Source organism: Carassius gibelio, chromosome A22, assembly GCF_023724105.1.
Source record: "Carassius gibelio isolate Cgi1373 ecotype wild population from Czech Republic chromosome A22, carGib1.2-hapl.c, whole genome shotgun sequence".
NCBI lineage: Eukaryota > Metazoa > Chordata > Actinopteri > Cypriniformes > Cyprinidae > Carassius > Carassius gibelio.
In genome coordinates this window covers 7,600,449-7,617,422 of record NC_068392.1, presented here as the reverse complement: position 1 = coordinate 7,617,422, position 16,974 = coordinate 7,600,449, and the positions used below count along the sequence as shown (strand labels likewise).

At 37.1% G+C, this 16,974-nt stretch overlaps 1 pseudogene; it reads left to right on the top strand.

Moving 5' to 3' along the window:
* The first annotated feature begins 3,700 nt into the window (after window positions 1–3,700).
* The window catches only part of LOC127942450 (von Willebrand factor D and EGF domain-containing protein-like), a 58,269-nt pseudogene continuing 44,995 nt past the window's right edge, over window positions 3,701–16,974 (top strand).

The window sequence follows — 16,974 nt, the reverse complement described above, 5'->3', positions numbered from 1 at the left end:
ATATTGGCTCATTTTGGATTTCATGAGAGCTACACATTCCAAAAAAGTTGGGACAGGTAGCAATAAGAGGCCGGAGAAGTTAAATGTACATATAAGGAACAGCTGGAGGACCAGTTTGCAACTTATTAGGTCAATTGGCAAGATGATTGGGTATAAAAAGAGCCTTTCAGTGTGGCAGTGTCTCTCAGAAGTCAAAATGGGCAGAGGATCACCAATTCCCCCAATACTGCGGTGAAAAATAGTGGAGTAATATCAGAAAGGAGTTTCTCAGAGAAAAAATGCAAAGAGTTTTAAACTATCTTCATCTACAGTGCATAATATCATCCAAAGATTCAGACAATCTGGAACCATCTCTGTGTGTAAGGGTCAAGGCCAGAAAACCATACTGGATGCCCGTGATCTTTGGGCCCTTATACAGCACTGCATCACATTCAGGAATGATACTGTAATGGAAATCACAACATGAGCTCAGGAATACTTCCAGAAAACATTGTCGGTGAACACAATCCACCGTGCCATTCACCGCTGCTGGCTAAAACTCTATAGGTCAAAAAAGAAGCCATATCTAAACATGATCCAGAAGCGCAGGCATTTTCTCTCGACCAAGGCTCATTTAAAATGGACTGTGGCAAAGTGGCAAAATCTATCATCTCACTAAAGTCAAATAAGTTCAATAGTAATGTTTATTTATTTATTTATTCATACAGTAAAAATGAATTTCAGACTAATTATAACGAAGTTACAATTATTTTTGTTAACTAAAGTCATCGGTGGAACATTTTCCTAAAATATGACAAAATTAACTTTTTCAAATAAAATCTTAGCAAATAATGCCCCCCCAAATTCAATTATAAATGGCTCCACAAGAATGCACAGTTTTACAGTTTTATCTGCAAGAGTCAAAATAAGGTTTGATTATGAACACAAATCATACATTAGTAATCATCCTCTGAGAAATGTTCTGATATAGCACTAAATATATTAGCACAGCAAGAGCTGCAGTGGATCATTTCCTCTCCATTTTTTGGATGTTACCAGCGTGTCGATTGAAACAGGACTACGTTTTGACAGATTTGGGCCTGAACATACAAATTAACAGTTTATGATTCACCAAATACTCCCTTAAACGACACAACGCTCAGTGTGTCATGGAGATTTGAGACGGCTCGGCTTGTTACCTGCTGGTTTGACACTCAACCCCCTGTGAAGTTTGTTTATGAGCGTTGGAGCAAAGAAAGCAAGACTGGTGCTTGTCAACACAACAGCCACAAAAGCCAAGTTCAGATGGGGGGAAATCACATGCATGTGTTTGTGATTGAGATAGCGAGACAATCTCAGTCAAAAGCTCAGCATGAAAGACGCTGATAAGAATAGATCTAGCCTAAAATAGCTTTAGAGAAGTTAGCGTTAAATAGACCTCCGTGGATCTGAACTTAAACTGACAGAAAAGTGCCTCAGCTGCACTGAGGGAAATATTAATTGTATGTCAATGTCACTGAATGTCGATTTCATCTTTTTTAGTCAAATATTAATGTGTCTTTAAGCTTTGAGAAGAAAGAAACCTTGAATCGGTGCAGCTAGCACAGAAAGCCAGAGGAATAACTATCCAGGGGAGGAAGGTTTTAAATAAGAGACCTTTGAAATTGTATTTCAAGGTCCTAGAGGGCTTTCATAGTGACAGGTTTCCTAAACTGCCACCTTTATGCGACAGCATGACCTTTTAATAAATGAATGATCTCGATTTAGCATCCTAATACACGAGTTATGATTTCAAAAGGGGTTTGAAATAGTAAAATACCTTGTAGATGAAAAGTCCTTCATCTACAAGGTATTTTAATTTCTAAAATGTTGTTGTTGTTTATTACATGGAGGCGTTTGTAGCTCATCTTTTGACTGAATTGCTTTAGATGATTCATTTTACAAGGTGAATGGGGTCTTTACTTGTTTCTTATAAAAATAAAAAAATCAGATAATTAGCACTGCACATGTACATTTTCAGATGCATTTATTTGTTTGTTTGTCTGAGCTTGCATTCAATACTAAAAGTCTTTACTGGACCTGATTAAAACATTGTAATTCCTGAAAATGTATCCTATTTATTAATTGCATTGCTACGAAGGTTTATTTGTGTAACCATCACTCAAAATATTCAAGGTCCTCATTTTCTTTGCCCACTTTTTATAAAATTTTTAGGAGGCAACTTTAACTATTTTATATTCAGCAGAGGTATAGTAATTGGTGATGAAAACCACCTCCACACTTTGCGAATATAGATGTTTCCCACAGTTTAGTCTGTTATGACTCCTCTCTACTTTTACATCCCCGGCAGATGATCTGAGAAAAGTTTTATGTTTCTCTTATGATGGTAAAAGATTTTAGAACAATGCACTGGCCCTTGATCACAACTTCTGGGGAACTTCTATTCAAAGCTGCAGCTTAAAGGAAAATCCCTTCTCAGAGATGCACATCAATTGCGAGGAGGGAGAGAGACTTTATTCAGCCCAAATCGAAAGGCTCTCCCTTGGCATGCGGTTTGAACTTTAATCCAACAGCTTGAGGGGGAACGAGACCCAAAGACCTTCAATAAAGCTGGTTCATGACAGGGACCTCGGCTTCTGCTTTCAGCCAGACTGCAGGCATTAGAAGCGGATATAATGGCTGAAACTTCAGCCTCAGACCGGCAACCCTCTCGCCCTCTTCCAGGTGGCATCCGAGTCACTTGCTGCCAAAGAGATTGAGAGGGATGTACACATTTGGCCAGCCTGGAATTTGGTTTGGAGAAGAACAAGCCCAGAGCGGCGAGGTGTTGGCCTTATCGTGTGCTCTGGGGCGCTGAAGGTTTGAGACCAGAAGCTGGATGCTTTCGAGAAGATCATGACATTGAAAAGTGAGATCTTCTCGGATAGGGGAATGCACACAGAAGAGTGGTAAAATGTCATGGCATTTAAATAAAGGTTCCTTGCAGAATGATGTTCAAACTGTGTGGATTTTATATTTAGATCTTCAGATCACCTTACTTTAGTTATTCTGTGGTTCAATGCATTGGTTTTAGGTATCAGCTGTTAACAGAGGAGCTGTTATCTGCTCTCATAGTTTTTCTCTCCATAACCCTAGGAAAAACCTATGACCCGTCAGTTCAGAAGCATACACCAGATATTTACATATAAAGACATAAACTCTGTGGCCCATTCTCTGTGAAACACCTTTGCGCTTCTAGAACTGGAAGTGTATTTAGGATGTGAAGCCTTGAGCAGAAACATGCCCCCATGGAAAGGTCGCTTTCACCTGATTTAATGTGGAAATAATCATCTTTTCTCCATTTTAGTTTCGGTAAACTGCCTTTCTCTGAGCTTTCATTGCTTTTCGCGAGTTTGTTTCATTAGAGAGACCCCCTCAGTGTCCTCCTACTCTTCAGTTAATTGAGGGCTCATGACTGGAGTGCCCCTTCACTGCTGGAGACAGCTGACTGTTTACACACACACAAGGGGAAATAGTCCAGGACTCCTCTCATTGACCATAAATGAAGGAAAATATATTGTGCGCAAGGAATCTTGCTTAGTTTTGGGAGGAATACATGCCAGAGCATCAGAAGCAGAGTGTTCAATCACCCCGCAAACTTTTTTTTTTTTTTTTTGTGTAAACTGCCCCAATGTCTCCCATGGGATCCCTTTGGAAAAACGCGCAACTGTGAGACTCAAGCATGGAACTTTTTAACGTCCTTTTAAAGTCATCTATCTGCATCTGGTGCTTATGTTTACTACCGCTGATGTTGTCTGGGCAACCGGGTAAGTCAAAAACACGCTTATAGTGAATATTAACTAACGATGTTTTGGGCGCATTTGGCGCAACGACTCCTTTTGCGCACGTTTAAGGCGATGGTTTCTGTATATTTAGAATTTCATTAGTTACGCATGCAACTTTTAAGCTTTGAATGTTGAAATGCAATGTTTGCTCTTTTACTCAAAAAATTGCCATATTTCCAGTGCAAAAGTTAAAGATCCACAAACCTTGTGCACAAAAATGTTGCAAGTGTTTATTTATTTTTCAATTATTTTATTTTGTCATCAATTATGATGCTACTGTTTTCATTGTATTTTGTTTTAAACTGACCTCATAAAACCAGTTTGAAATATTTTATTGTTCTTTATTATTTATTTATCTATTTAATTGACTGCATTGTATTGTTTTTATTAATATGTGGGCTATTTGATTTTATTTCACTTTTATTTTAGCTCATAACATAGTTTCAAAGTGGTGCATAAGATTTTTGTCTGGCTGCGTCAGGAATATGGTCTTGAGATTAATGTGCTTTCAATCCGCAAGACATTGTTTTCATTAGTGCTCAATATCCAGGTTCTCAAGAAGGATTGAACAGCTGTTAGAAATCTGTGAAACTCTGCGCACCAAATGGAGAGTCTGTCTGCGCAGTTCAGACTGAATTAACGTGTTCTGCGGCGAAGAGGACGCGCTATTTCTCTCGCGCGTGCACGCACGCACAGTCTCTCTCTTTCTGTGTGCAGATGTTTTGAGCAGTCCTTAGAGCAGTCAGTAGGTGAGTATTAAGCCTCAGGGGTGCAGTAATTGTGGGAATGTGAGCCTCATGCTTGTGGGGTCAGACTGATTAGTGAGGCTGTGATATCTTTACTGTCCTTTCCTCCAGCTCAGGCCTCAGAGCCATTACAGGTTATAGACATGTGTAATGCACTCATTTACAGCCAGCATATACTGTGTATTACACTTCTGTATATTGTTTTGCTTTTTGCTCTTTTTTTTATAAAATGGTTTTTGGTTACACTTTAATTGTTAGTGTAACAAGAATGGACATTATTGTAATGAATGGGATTCTAAAGTTTTGACATGATTGTATATTAATTATTTTGTGCTACTAATATTGGCAGATAATGTTCCTGTTGCTTGGAGTTTTAGGGATAAACGAAGCTTTCTTGCACAGTGACGTTCCAGCGGAGTCCTTTCAACTCGGCAAACCGTGAGCGAGTCTTTCTCAGTGATATTTCTTCAGTGAATCATCAGCTTTGACTTTACCGTCTTTATTAAATGTCTGACAGCTGTGTGTTTGGGTCATGTGATCTCAACCCTCATAAGCCTCACTCAACACAATCGAGTGAAAAATAGACATTACCGAGTCCTCAGGGTTTGGGTGAATTCCTGGCTGAGCGAGAGGAGGAAACAGATGAGTGCGTTTGCAACTGTGAAGATATTTCGCTTTAATATCGAGGACAGTTTCCTGTGGTCACTGATATTTCATAAATGCAACAGACCCAGACCCTACAAACCAATTGTTTGAACAAATCTCTCTCTAGGGCTGGAGAATGTAATCAGCTCTTCATTCGGCTGAGATGTAGACTGTCACAACAGATAATTCACATTTAACAGCCCTGCAACCCTCCCATACACATATACTGCATGAACTTGTTTTAAAGTTCTCCAGCTTTAAGAATCCTTAAACACTACGTGCTTAAAATAAGAATATTTGCCGTTTTTTTGGTTCACCAGGATCCTTATCAGTTAGTTGTTTGCTCTGTAGAAGTTGAGTTTTGAGTTGTCTATTTAGTTTTTTGTTTGTCATAATGTATTTATATAATATTTTATGTTACAATTGATATTTTGTATGTGTCACACCTGTGGGTGGGAGATCGAACGCACAACACAGGAGAGTAATAACATAAAATTTAATAGTAATCCACAGGAACACAAACGGGAATCCAGGAGAAATGCAAACCAAAGATGTGTTTCCAAACAATAACCAACAACTGAGAGAACTAAACAAGGAATATTTATACAAACGTAAGAAAGGAACTAATGACTTAATTAACATGACACAGGTGACCATAATTAACTAATCAAGGGAACTAACTTTGCATTTAGTTGCTAATGCTTTTTTTGTGTTTTCGAAACCTTTTGAAACTAATGCAAGTGAATACAAACTTTTAAAAGCTTATGTGAGTGAATATAAACTTTAAGGAAATAATATGATTTGGGAGGAAGATTTTTAATTTGCTTAAGTTCTGTATTTCCTAAAATATTTGCGTTTGGTTACAAAACGTTTGTGTTGTCAAAAAAGATTTTTTTTTTAAAGGAAAAACACAAAACTGGTGACAGAAAAAAAAACTGATTATGAAAATAATGTGATGGGAGGAAAAACTATTTTGCTTTTGAAATTTTTGCATTGTCACAAGAAACGTCTCGGTTATGTATGGTAACCCTCGTTCTCTGAAGAAGGGAACAGAGACTCTACGATCGACGCAAAATGGGATATCCCTTCGATAGGGATACTTTTTTGATCTACTTCGAGTATAAACTAAATGAGCCAATGCACATTGGCATGCAATTATTGAATCCAGCAGCCGCTAATCACAGCTTGAGTATAAGAAGACAGCAGGTGCATTGCATACCAGGTTTTCGCTGAGGAGCCGAGCCGGAGAAACGGCAGCTCAGCAGTGGTACAGCAACCATGGCGACGGGAGTGTCTCCATTCTCTCCTTCAGGGAACGATGGTTACCATACGTAACCGAAACGTTCCCTTTCAGTCGGTCACTCTCGACGCCACGTCAGTTACTGACGCAATATGGGATCCCTACCAAAGCGCCATGGGTGCTGCCCCTCCCAGTGCCCTGTGCGAGCCACCTGTGCCCCTATTGCGTGTAGGCCGGGGCCCGGAACAAGTAGTTCCACTCACCATTGTCAAAGCACTACCTCACTGGGTGAGATTGGATAACGCTGGGAAAACGTACCCGTTCCGCTTGGAACAGGGACGCTGTGGAAGCCCCATCCTTCACGAAGCAAATACACATATAGCATCCGTTTAGGTGTATATGGAGAAATTTGAGGTGATTAAAACCCTTTTGGGAAGGAAGAAGTCTGCCGGGGAAACACGGGCTCTAATGCTATACTGTGGACTACACACATACGAGTACCGCTTAGGCCTCAATATGGAACCCAGCCTTCCATGGTTCTCACGAATTCATCATGAAGGCCTGGCGCCAGATGTTTAACCGTCTAACCACTTTGGAGACTGTTTCAGAGCCTCTCTGGTAGACCGGTTTGTTTCTCCAGAGACCTTTCACTGCCAGTTGTTCTACTCCCTGACAGAGGGAACTCTCGGCACAGACGCAGATCACGGCAGCGGCAATGGGACTCCGCCCTCCTGAAGGTAGCAGAGCCTGGTTCACAGCTCCGAGACGGTCACCTTCCTGCAGTGAGAACATCACAAAAAACACCTCATCGTGCTCGAAGCCAAGACACGTGAGGCAGCAATTGTGACCATCACCCATTGCCAGGTAACAACCGCGCCCAGAAACACACAGGTGAAACGGCATCCTGAAGCTCTTTTAAAGAAATTTGCTCTTTAGGAAATGTTCTCTTAGTGCTGAGGCGCACAGGGGAATTGGTCGCTTGCAACACGACAGGGGTAGTGCAGCCTGAAGTGCGCAATCCACTCGACACAGGAACGACAACCGCTTAAGCGCTGTCTCGCCAAAACACGAAGCTTCAGAGGGCGTGCTGAACTCATAGTTCACAGCAGACATGGTTGAGCAGAATGATACAAACGCTCGAAAGTTATAATGTAACGTCCAGTTATAAGGTAACTTTTTTGTTTTCATATTACAACTTTATCTTACAATTACCTTTTCTATTTATTTTTAGTTTGGACTGAAAAAAAAAATGCATCTTGTGCATGTATTTATGTGCTTTTCCAAGATTTTTCAGTTATTTATTACATTTAAACCTCACGCTAACCTCACGCTCCTTCTCTTGAAACCAACAAGGAAGTGACTTAAACTGTAATTCATCAACCGACCGCTTGAGGATGGCTGCAAATGGGAGTCAGTCCCTTAGGCTCCCCATGTTAAAAATGCCCAACTTTACAGGAGAAAAAAACATGTTTGCAGCCTGGTACTGTATAGCAAATTTTGCCCATCATGACAAATGTGAGGGGGGTGATTTTTTTTTTATAACTCTTCCATTAAAAATATATTAAGCCTTAATGCTATGCATAATTAAGGGCATGGCCACTTGAGTGACAGGTGGATTGCCGCTGCTGTTACCGCTGTCACGCTAGGTGGGCGTGGCTTCAGCAACCATCTCCCACCTTTTTGGCCATTTTCGATTATCCGGGAGAGTCGCGCGGTGACGTGCTGCCAAGATGGCGACGGCCCACTCTGCACACTTTAGGCTTCAAAAACAGGAGTCTATGGGTGACGTCACGGACACTACGTCCATGTTTTTATGCAGTCTATGGTTTAAACCCATTCTATTGATGGCTGAGTAGGCGGTCCTGTCGTATGGTACACTTCAGGATGGATTAGCATATGATCACTGCATTGGTTTGAGGTTTATTTAAAACTCCATTGCAAGTGCAAGGTTATGGCCACATATGGACATTTTTCCATCTTCTAGTTTTTGCAGTCACTGGCTTTGCAAAAAGTGTTTGCACTGTTCAGAAGCAGTGTAGTCTACAACTGCAATAAAACGTTGAGAAAGTGGATGGTGACCATGTCTAATCTGAAGTATTCATTGAAATTCCCTGGTGTGGATGTGTTTGAAATCCACCTTGCCCCTAAATTAGCAAATTATCCGGGCGATCTGAGGTGTTTACCCAGCAGCGCTGCCCCAGCTTTGGTTTGAGGGCTAAAAACACAAGTGTTTGTGCAACCTTTGACCTTGCGTAGCAAGACTGGTTTGTGGTTGTTACCCTTGCAAGTACAGACGAAGACCAAATGTGACTTATTCCGTTAAATGTGTTTAATTTATATGCTCAGATCTTATCAGTTGACGAAACTTCTGTTCTGTTTCTATGAAATTGATTTTTAAAGTGTTTTTTCTTTAAGGTTGAGTGAATCTTTACTTTTCTTGCATGTTGTCTGTTTTTATTTCTACCTGTGATGACAATTTTTATTATAATTTTATTTATAATAATTTTTTTGATCTTTTATTACTTTATTTTTAAGCTGTAATTTCACTTTTCCATTGTGTCTTTTATATGTTGTATTTAATTTTACAGATGTGATGTTAATTTTCTGTTGTTATTTTTGTTATTATTCTATCTTGTTATTTTTATTTTACTTATTTTACTTTTAATTAATTATATATATATATATATATATATATATATATATTGTTACAGTTGTGATGTCACTTTGCTGTTTTTATTTTTTACCATTGTGATGTCATATTTGTTGTCACTTATATTAATTTACATTTGCATTGCCACTTTTCTGTTGTCAATTTTGTTTTATTTTACTGTATTAGTTTGCAATTGTGATGTCACTTTTCTGTTGTCATTTTTATTTTATTGTACTGTGTTTTATTTTACAGTTGTGATGTCACTTCTTTGTTATCATTTTTATTACATTTTGTTATATTGTATTTTACAGTTACGATCTCACATGAAATCATTTTTATTTTATTATTATTTTATTTTACAGTTGTGATGTCACTTTGCTGTAGTAAATTTTTATTGCTGTCATGTTTAATTTAGATTTAATTTAATTTTATAGTTGGAATTTTACATCGCTTTTTTTGATGTTGATGATAATGATCAATTTTATGTAAGACAAATAAAACTTCACAGTGAAGATTTCAAACATATGTCTTTCTAAATATATGAATGGCGTATGTTTACATGGAAAGTAAAGCAAACACCCAGTAGCTGCTTTTACTTTCATCTTATCTTTAAGCCAGCCACCTTGAAACTCCATTAACTCCCCTTAAGAAACGTCCCCTCAAATCATCCCTCCATCTCCCCACAAAACCATTATTAAGAATTTATAAAATGAACACTTAAATGTCTTTATCTTCATCTTGCCCCATTACACCTCTAAGAGTAAAGCTTAGGACATAATCGCAGCGTAATGATCCTTGAATAAGGCTGGAAAGAGCAGGGCATTATGGACCCTAAACCAGCCGAGACATGATCTGATCAGTGCTCCAGTGGGGCAGAAAGTCCTCTCAACCCGGCCTCGTCTTCCCTCTGGAAAGCAAACACGATAAGAGGAGAGATTTTCTGCTCTTTTCCACGCTGGTCAAAGGTCACCTGCCCTTATTCTTTATGAGGACTTTCAGATGGTTAGTGGAAACATGTTTCTTTGAACAAAGTCTGTATTTGACATTTCACTGAGATACGCAGGTTAAACTAGTTCTAATTTTAATATTTTTTGATGAAAATGTGAGTGCTTTCTGTGTAAAACCTGTGTCAAATGTCAGTGTTTGCTGTGTCAAAATGTTAGTGTTGCTAGGTGGTTGCTAAAGTGTTCCAGATGCTTTTAGATGGTTTATAACTTGACCAGGATTCTATAGTATCTCTATAACGTATATATTTTTAACACCACACTGGCCAAATTGCCATTGTAGACCCTGGAATATCATCAAATAATGCTACAATATTTTTAAATTTCTGTTTGGTTGTGTTTTGCTGGTGTTATATATATATATATATATATATATATATATATATATATATATATATATATATATATATATATATATATCAATCAATCACCTTTATTTATATAGTGCTTTAAACAAAATACATTGCGTCAAAGCAACTGAACAACATTCATTTGGAAAACAGTGTCTCAATAATGCAAAATGATAGTTAAAGGCAGTTCATCATTGAATTCAGTTATGTCATCTCTGTTCAGTTTAAATAGTGTCTGTGCATTTATTTGCAATCAAGTCAATGATATCGCTGTAGATGAAGTGACCCCAACTAAGCAAGCCAGATGCGACAGCGGCAAGGAACCGAAACTCCATCGGTGACAGAATGAAGAAAAAAACCTTGGGAGAAACCAGGCTCAGTTGGCTGCCAGTTCTCCTCTGACCAGACGAAACCAGTAGTTCAATTCCAGGCTGCAGCAGAGTCAAATTGTGCAGAAGAATCATCTGTTTCCTGTGGTCTTGTCCTGGTGGTCCTCAGAGACAAGGTCTTTACAGGGGATCTGTATCTGGGGCTCTAGTTGTCCTGGTCTCCGCTGTCTTTCAGGGCAGTAGAGGTCCTTTCTAAGTGCTGATCCACCATCTGGTCTGGATACGTACTGGATCCGGGTGACTGCAGTGATATAATTAATTTATTTGTGTTTGCAATGCATTTTTTTTCTTTGTGTTGTGCCTTGCTGACAATTTATTTGTTGTAGTGTTTTTATTATTATTTGTTAATTTGCTTTTTAATTTTGTTGTCATTTGCTGACATTTGTTTCTGTTTTGCTTTTGCTTTTCTTCTTTTTGTTGTGCTTTGCTGACATTTTTGTTGTTGTTTAATTGTGTTTTTTTTTTTTGCTTTGCTGACCATATATTTTTTGCTTTGATTTAAAACTGTTATGTTTTGCTTTGCTTTATTCTTTTTGTTGTGCTTTGCTAATAGTTTATTTGTTGCTTAGTTTTTTTTTTCATTTGGTTTTGTTGTGCTTTGCTGATAAAGTATTTTTATTTTTTTGTTTGGTTGTGCTTTGCTTAGTTGCATTGCTTTTTTTCCTTTTTGTTTTGTTGATTTGTCCTGCATTTTTTTATAATTATTTTTTTGCTTTGTTAGTTTGGGGGGGGGGGGGGGTTGTGTTTGCTAACATTTTTGTTTTGTTTTTGTTCTGTTTTCTTAGCTTTTTTAAATTATTTTATACATTTTCCCACAAGTCTTTTTTGTCTGTAATGTCTGATATCTGCCCTCTCTCAGCTTCCCACGTTCACTGGCAGAGATGGCATGACATCTGGCACAAGCTTTCTGTTAGCATGTTCAGAGGGAGCATTAGAGGATTAGCAGTGTACTGCTAGCCTTAGGTGTCCTCATACAAAAAGTGAGACAGGTCCTGTCAATCTTCATTCCCCTCATAATATGCCACAATAGTGACATCTGACCCATTTTGGCTCTGAAATAGATGGAGGAGAAGGGTAAGGTGTTACAGATGTGCTGCCTGAGGAAATGGCAAGGGATTAAAAAGGTTTTAGCCTGAAAGTCACATGTCTATTTTTGTCTTTCCATTTTGCAGTGAGATCTGGACACACGTTCGACCGACCTTTGCGGCATAAAGGTAGGAGCAAGGAAAAGGGGGTCAGATAAAGGTGCGTTATTTTTACCCCAAATAAAACGTCCGCCACTGAGGAGGTCACGTTAACCCCCTTTTGGGTTTTAATGAACCTGAGTGACGTTTTCAAGCCACTGTAATGACACAGTTTTCGACCTTCTTCCTCACTGTGTTGAGCGATGACCTTTGTCTTTGCCGAAAGGTTGTTTTAAGCTCTTTTATGAATATTAAAGTTGTAATTCTGTCCTTTGTTTGATGGTGTCCTTGGTTCTTCCAGCTCCAGAGTGCTATCCGGTTGGATACAGGACCTTGAGAAACGCATATCCTAGCATTGATTTCGACTCTACTGAACTTCAGAGCACTGCGATACAGGATCTGATCTGTGACCATTCACTGCCGCCCGGATGGTACCGATTTTCCATAAACAACAAACCTGCGGAGATGCCGACCCGCTGTGTTGAGGTGAGCAGTCGTCACTAAGTTCTGACTGCTTTCCAAACTGCAGTTTCTTGAGCTCTGTCCCTTTTTGTAGATGAACCGCTGTGGGACGCAGGCTCCGGTGTGGTTATCTCTTAAGGACAGTTCTCTGCCGAGGCCCGGAGAGGTCAAGCAGCTCTCAGCCTGTGCCACATGGCAGTTCTTCCATGGAAGCACCAAAGATTGCTGCCTTTTCCGTATCCCAATCTCGGTCCGGAATTGTGGGTTGTTCCTTCTGTACTATCTGCAACCAACACAGGGTTGTATGGGACACTGTGCGGAAGGTACAACAACGTGACTTTTACGTAACTTATTTTTATTTTTGTTATAGATTATTCATCACATGACTGATCTGCCGAGGAATTAATTGAATAAAAAACAGCATTCATTCATTTATTTATTTATACCAAATAGAACATGTTATGACAAAATGTTAAGTAACAATGAAGAGTGTAGTGGGTGATCAATATTTCTCTTTTTCAAGCTGCGTTTCCTCTCACTTTTTCAAACATCTATTAGATCCATATAAATGACTGCATCATCAGCCGTGTGTGAGAGTATCTGGGTCATTTTTTGTTAAGGGTCGATTTCTGGCAACTGATGTTCTGCAAGGAGGCAAATCAGATTTCTGGTTTCATGTAGCAGTATTTCACGGATTTATGAAACTTTTGTGAAGGGTTCAGGAAGAAGGAAACTCAGGGCTTCGTTCCACACAACTATTTATTATTTAAAGTGACATAAGTTAGACGGAATATTCTGACACAAAATTTTGATTGTTTTTGAAAATTGATTGATTGATTGATTGATTGAACAGTTTTAATAAATCAGGACTAATCTTCTGCAAAAATGACTAAATAAATTATTTAATAAAACAACAATTTCATATTAAATTGCATTCATTCAATTATTTGTTCAGTAAAAGTATAAACAGGTCATGTTATGCATGCAAATTATTATTTGTTTTGAATAAAAACAACATTTATAGAGTAAACATTAATTTGTTTGTTTATTTACACCATTAAAGTATAAATCGTAGCACTGATCTTTTGCAAAACAATTTGTTTAATACAAAAACAAATATTATTTTATTTAAATATAATTTTATAAATATATATATATATATATATATATATATATATATATATATATTTTTTTTTTTTTTTTTTTTTTTTTATGTATACTAGGAAAGAATAAACAGGAAGTGTTATTCATCATTGGCTAGCCAATCTTCTGGAAAAATGTTCTAAATAAATATTAATAAAAATAAAAAAAAACATTTCTCAATAAAATTATATTTACAGTTTCAGTTATATGGCCGTCCATGCTGCCGGTGGGGTATCAGGTGGTGTGGGCCAGATACTCCTCCAACACCATAAAGGTGGAGATCAGACGAGACACAACGATTAGACTGTACTCACTGGAGGAGATGGACGGAGTTCACTTCAGACTGGGAGAAACGAGAAAAGGACGATTGCTGAATGCGGTTTTAATGTCACTTAAAATTAAAAACACAAATTGCCAATCAGCCAATCACATGGCAGCAACTTAATGCATTTAGGCATCTAGATGTGATGAAGACGACTTGCTGAAATTCAAACCAAGCATCGGAATGGGGAAGAAAGGGGATTTAAGTGACTTTGAACGTGGAATGGTTGTTGGTGTCAGACGGGCTGGTTTGAGTATTTCAAAAACTGCTGATCTACTGGGATTTTTAAACACAACCATCTCTAGGGTTTATAGAGAATGGTCCAAAAAAGAGAAAATATCCAGTGAGCAGCAGCTGTGTAGACCAAAATGCCTGTCAGATAAGAACAGGAAACAGAGGCTACAATTCAAAATTGGACAATAGAAGATTGGAAAAATGTCTCAATTTCTGCTGCAACATTCAGATGGTAGGGTCAGAATTTGGTGTAAAGAACATAAAAGTATGGATCCATCCTGCCTTGTCTCAACGGTTCGGGATGGTGGTTGTGGTGTAATGCTGTGGGGGATCATTTCTTGGCACACTTTGTTCATTTTGATGTGAAGTTTGAAAGTTTGGACTTTTGGAACTTTTGGAGTTTGGAAATTTCACAGCTGAACACAGTACAAAACAGACACACACACTTGAGCTCTCTCTGTAATTCCCATACACAGACAAAAGCACATTCAAACAAACATACTTCTTTCAGTGCCATTGCTTTAAATGCCTTGCGATGATGTAGCCTGTCCGATACCTTGATGTGTTATGAAACAATTCTTTGAATTTGAGGTTTTAATTCTCATATTTAATTAATGGTTGCTTGTAGTATGTTCATAAATAGGTAAAAAACAATTTAACAAAAACAACAAAAATATTATTATTTTTAAATGTATTTATTAATTTTATTTGGAAATATATACAGTATATTTTCATATCGGCTAGGCATAGTTTCCCTTTGAATTTTATATATATATATATATATATATATATATATATATATATATATATATATATATATATATATATATATATATGTATGTGTGTAATGTTATTTTAAATATTTTGTATATTTGCAATATAAGTATACAAAAGTTCACTATGTTGTTATTCTTTATTATTACAAATATTTTTATTATCATTATTCATTTATTTTGTATTATTATTATTATTATTATTATTATTATTATTATTATTATTATTATTATTATTATCTAAATAATATCTAAATCTCAATTTCGAAATATTGACACTGGTCCATTAAATATTCAAATTAATTGTTATTTATATTTATTATTAAAATATTAAGTAAGAGAACATGTTCCTTGCTATTAAATTGTATATTGTTGATTTCTATAGTTTTCAAATACATGGATTATGAAACAAAACTTTTAACTTTTATTTTAATTTTTAATTCTAAATTTAGTTTTTGAATTAATCGTTCCTTTTATTAGTAGTAGTAGTAGTAGTAAGTATTTTTTATATATTTAATTAATTTATAAATATTAATACAATTATAAACAAATACAAAAAATGTATATTTTATTTATTTGAATTAATTAAATTATGTTTTATTAAATTAATATATCAAAAATGAAACCTTTCCCTGCAATAAAAGTGTACAATTCATGATTTCTATAGTTTCTATTTTTTTTCACTCAACAGCATGATCTTCATGACAGTGTGGTTTGATTGACAGTTTTCCTGCAGCGTGTCCACCTCCCTGTTAAACTCCTCCAGCTCACAGTCGGCGTCTAAAGAAAGCACTGGGTTCTTCGCTGGAATTAAGGTAAATCCGGTTACATCTACATAATTATGATGATTCATGCGTCACGCACAATGCCTGAAGCGATAATTACTGGCTAAACACGTTGCAGCATTGCAAATATTATGTTGCATAATTACCCATGTCTAACAGAGCTGTATGACAGTGTTTGATTTACACTGACTTCGGCCAACCGTCCAACACTTTCTCTGCAGTTTGTTCCAGATGTCCTGAACATCCGCGAGGATGCTAAAAAACACATCTTGGCTGTAATAAGCACAATCCCTATTCCCTGCCATGGGTTCGAACCCAACCGCCGCTGCAAAGTGTCTCTTGCTCTCAGCGTACATGAATCAGGTGTGTATATATTAGAATCACTGACAAACTTGTTTGGGAATTGTCTGTGTTGGAAATGGTTTATTTATGGTTTATTTAAGATTAATTATTATTATTATCAATAACAATAATATTTTTTTCTGTGGTTTTCTTCATCTTCTTCTTTCTGAATACTGATACAAATGTGTATTTGTGTTGATAAAATGTCTTTCTTATCTTTATGTCTCAGACAGTGTAGTCGTGGAGGTTTCAAACGTGGCCATACAATGCTCACGTGACTCTCACCGCTGTTACTGATTTCACCCGGGACGGGAACCATGTCAGCTTCCTTTCCACTCAGCCCGCCAAAGGCAGTCCTCGCCTCTGGAGAGGTTACAACCCTCCTGCGCTGAAGGTTAACCAAACTTTAGCATGCATGAAGATTTATTATTAGTTGCTTGAGTGGATTTGTACTTAATTAATATCTGTAATTTGATAAGTGCTCTTTGAAATGGCCTTAAGCACCATTAAGTGCTTGAGATTAAAATATATTTACACTGATAATGTTTTTAAGGGGGATTTTTCTTGCTCTTCTTACAATTTGTCCCGCTCTGATGAACTATAGGGTGCCCCGGTGGTACACTGTCATTAACCAATCATAACAAAGGTTATTTGCATGTAGAAGTCTTGAAGGTACAGTAGAAAACAAAATCTAATTTTGTTTCAAAACTAGCTAGACTATAGCTTCATCTAGCCTACATTTCTATCTATCTATCTATCTATCTATCTATCTATCTATCTATCTATCTATCTATCTATCTATCTATCTATCTAATTTTTGTTTATGTATTTCTATTTTATTTAAGAAAATAACAAAATCACATAAATCAACGTTTTTTAGACATATTTTTGTAACGGTTGAA